We start from the raw sequence: 4515 nt of genomic DNA on the forward strand, positions 1-4515 counted from the left end.
GAGGATGAAAATTCAGTGACTTCTCAAAAAAAAAATAATATTAAAAAACAAGTCTTGATTATTCATTTACTTTTTCACAAAATTGGCAATATAGTTTTTAAAAGATGTAAAAAGATTTTTTGCATTTAGATAAGCATCCTAAAATATAAGGTAAGACTACAAAGCAGTGTGATAGGTTTTTCTCTGTAACTTGTAAGCTGGATTGGAAGGCAATTCCCAGAATTCCAGAAATTGTGGAGACATGTTTACTTTAATGTGCAATCATGATAAACTGCATTTAACCAGGAGTCAAAGGACCTGGGTTCTAGTTGGCATCTTGCATGATGTGATCTTGAATTCAAGTCTCTCAGCTTCTGGATATCAGAACCCCCATAATAGAATGGAAGGAGTTAAATCAGGTCATCTTGAGTATCCTTTCCAGCTCTGTTATTTTGTAATGCCATGAAATCAGAATAACATGTTCCAAGCTGTTTGTGGTCAGGGATTTTAGAACCTGTTTTTCTCATTGTACTTTTAAAATTTCTACCTTTTTTAGTCTTATTCTTATGTGAATATACATATATTTTTCTCCCATGTTCTTCTGTGCATTTAAATATATTTTTCTATTCAATAGCATCTTCATCACTAGCAATAAAAAAGTTTCCCAAGTATGTATTTTTTTGCTTTTTTAAAGATGACCAGCAAGGGGATCTTAACCCTTGACTTGGTGTTATCAGCACCACAGTCTCCCAAGTGAGCCACAGGCCAGCCCTACCAAAAATGTATTTTTCATGTTTTGTTTTTATTTTTTTTCAGCTTCCTTTTTTAACTTCTCCAAGACCTCTTCTGGAGTTGCAGAGGCCAAGAGCTTCACAACCTTTTCACGAGATTTACCACCCTTATCCAAAACCACATCACTCTTTTTGAGTTCTAAGACCTTGGAAAGGTAGCGACAGAGCTCAGCATTAGCCTCTCCCTCTAATGGAGGTGCTGCAATAGCTACATTTACGGCTTCAGTTGTCAAATCTGTTACAGCATTTTGTTTGGAGCCAGGTTTGGCATGGATGGCTATGACGACACAGCCTTTAGGATCACTGTCACAGGACCTAAGGCAGGAAGTGGTCTCTCCGGTTCTCTGCTCTGGCTTTTACCCTTCTTCGTCGCACCAACTTTTTTAGGCATCTCGGGGCCAGAAAGGAGCCGAGCGGAGGCCCGAGCGCCGGGTCCTCCCCGGAGCTGTCTCAGCCCACAGCCGCGCTGCAGCATCGCCCCCTGCGGAGGCCAAACGTCTCATTTTCTAATGTACTCCATGCTCTATGCATCTAGGCTGTCTCCTGGACAACCTCTCAGCCTCCAGGGAGACATTAATATTCTAATGCCTCGTTACAATGGATCCTGGTGACCACAAGATGGCACTCTCAATTTAGATACTCTCCTAGACAACTTTTGTCACTGAAACAGCAAGCCTTCTTCTATCTCTGAATGTGTCCTTCTCTCTGTCAAATCTGTCCTACATCTCAAAGTCTCCTAGCTCATGCCCGACCTCCCCTTGTGGACTCAGATTAATCTTTTAATCCATCAGCCTACCCTGCTCCTCATTCAGGCCACCTTGACTACCTCCTTATGCTCCAAATCCTTCACCAGCCCTTCCACCTTTTCCCTCTCTTCTCCCTCAGCCACCCAACCCCCCTATCCTTCTCCCCCTTTGTCAGATAACAACCCTGCCTCAGCTCCAGCTCCTTTATACCCCCTCCGTGAAGTGGCAGGGATGAAAGGATTTGTCTGGGTACATATCCCCTTTTCTCTTTCAGACCTTTTCCAAGTCAAAAAATGACTGGGATCGTTCCAGTCTGACCCAGACACATATCCATCCCCTGAAAGTAGGTGGCAGGTCTGGATGGTGGCCCATTAACAGGCAGATGAGGTTCATGCTCAAAATAACAGGTGGCCAGTGGGAGATATTGCAGTCCATTGCACAGATCCAAATTGGGACCACAAGGCCTGCCACAGGGAATGGGCTCTCCAGGATAACATGATCACACACTTGATTTATGGCCTCCAAAAATACTACTCACAAGTCAGTCAATTATGACAAGATTAGAGAGATTACAGAGAGATCCAACAAAAATCCCAGCAAGTTCCTAACCCACCTCTCTGAGGCCCTACATAAATACACACATATAGATCCAAACTTCCCTGCAGGCATGGCCTTTTACACTACCTCCTCAGCACACTTTTCAAGGTTTTTTTACAATATGGAGGAGGAGGAGAAAAAGGACTGGTTTAAGAGATCAGGCCAAATACCAACTCCTTGGCTAATGCCATCTGAGGCTCACACACTCCAAAGCTGGTTTCCTCTAGGGACAAGGCACCCAAGAACTGCTTCAAATATGGTCAGTCAGGCCACTCGTCATGGGCCCATTCTAACCCCAGGCCCCCTTACACGTATAGACCCAAACTCCCCTGCAGGCATGGTCCTCTTACACTCTCATTTCATTACCCAATCAGCCCCTGATATTTGAAAAAACTGTAAAAGAGATCAGGCCAAATACCAGCTCCTGGCTAATGCCATCTGTGGCTCACGTACTCCAAAGCTGGCTGCCTCAAGAGGCAAGACACCCAGGAACCACTTCAAATGCGGTCAACTGGGCCACTTGGTATGGGTCTGTTGTAACCCCAGGCCCCCCTTCCAGGCCCTGTCCTCACTGCAAACAGCCATATCACTGGGGGATTGACTGTTCCACTTGCCAGAGAGGGAGTGGCCCGGTCCCCAACCCACAGCCTTTGGCTTCATGGCCATCCCTACTGGAGCTTCTCAGCTTTGCCCAGGAGGAGGACTGATGATGCCCAGGGCCCAAGGCCCCCATGGAGGTCACCATGTCTGAGCCCATGGTAACTCACCTCGTGGCAGGTAAGCCTATCTCTTTTGTCATCAATACAGGGGCCACTTACTCTACCCTTCCTAAATATGGAGGACCAACTACCCCATCCTCTATCACAATAGTAAGGGTCACGGGATCAGAATACTACCCGCGGATCACTCAAGCCCTTTCCTGCACCCTACATCACACCCAATTCAAACACAAATTTTTAATAATGCCTCAATGCCCAACCCCCTTACTGGGATGGGACATTCTTTTCAAATTCAAAGCTACTCTTACCCTAAACACTTTAACTCCAGCTACAATACTCCTGTTACAGGCTGTACCCAGACCTGGCCCCTGAGGCTTCCACCTTCCCCTTCCCCTCAGACAAGGTTAAACCCTAGTATGGGACACTTCTTCTCCCTCCATTGCTATGCACCACTCCCCTATCCTTGTTAAGTTGCTGAACCCCTCTTTGTTCCCTGATGTCCCACAGTACCCCATCATTAACAAACACCTAATAGGCTTAAAACCCGTCATACACAAACTCCTTTCTTCTTATCTCTTATGGCCTACCCGCTCACCTTTCAACACACCCACCCTTCTGGTTATAAAGCCTAATGGCTCATACTGTTTAGTACAGGACTGATCCTGACACATGTCATTCCCAACAACTCACCTGGACAGTGCTACCTCAGGGGTTTCAGGATAGACCCCACTTTTCCATCCAGGCCTTAGATCAAGAATTACCTGAACGTCTCCAACCTCTAGCACTTTAATACAATATGTGGATGACCTCCTTTGTAGCCCCTCCTATGAGGATTCACAGGCCTACACTGTTGCTCTCCTTAATTTCCTGGCCCCCAGGAGATATCAAGTGTCCCCAGCAAGGCCCAAATTTCTTCTCCTTCAGTTGCCTATTTGGGAGTCCACCTCACCCCCAATACCAGAGAAGTAACAGTGGATCACAAGAGTCTAGTTTCTGAACTCCCTACTCCTACCATAATGAGTGAAATCCTTTCTCTCTTGGGGCTTGCAGGGTATCTTCGCCTATGGATTCCTAACTTTGGAATGCTACAAAACCACCTTATGAGGCAGCCAAAGGGGATCCTGCCATTCCCTTAGATCCCACAAAGCCCATTCATTCTCCCTTCCAGCAATTAAAAGCTGCCCTCCTTGCAGCCTCAGCTCTATCCCTCCCCAAACCTATCCCATCCTTTTATCCTATATGTCACCAAAACCCAAGGATTGGCAGTCAGGGTTTTGGGACAAGAGGCAGGAGATATTTTCTCCCCAGTTACATACCTCTCTGAACAATTTGATACCACAACCTGGGGATGGGACCCCTGTTTATGGGCCTTGGCGGCAGCCACCCTTTTAACACAAGGAAGCTCTAAACTAGCTTTTAAACAACAGTCAAGACCCTCTCAGCCATAAGGCCAAGTCAATTCTCTCCCTTTCCCGCCTACAACTTATTCACCTTACTTTCATTGAAAACTCCCAGCTCTCCTTTAAACCTTGCCCTCCCTTAAATCCAGCCACTCTCATCACAAAACATGCCCTCCCTTAAATCCAGCCACTCTCATCACAGAACACTCATGACCCTTAGAACACAATTGCATGAGGCTTTAGACCTCTTTCTCAATCCCTTTCCTCACATCTCCCCACATCC

General features: G+C 46.1%; 1 pseudogene; it reads right to left on the reverse strand.

Annotated features, from left to right (window-relative positions):
- Positions 1-762: 762 nt before the first annotated feature.
- Positions 763-1245, reverse strand: LOC103598995 (annotated as a pseudogene).
- Between the last annotated feature and the right edge of the window lie 3270 nt (positions 1246-4515).

Source organism: Galeopterus variegatus, unplaced genomic scaffold (genome assembly GCF_000696425.1).
Source record: "Galeopterus variegatus unplaced genomic scaffold, G_variegatus-3.0.2 Scaffold2823, whole genome shotgun sequence".
Classification (NCBI taxonomy): domain Eukaryota; kingdom Metazoa; phylum Chordata; class Mammalia; order Dermoptera; family Cynocephalidae; genus Galeopterus; species Galeopterus variegatus.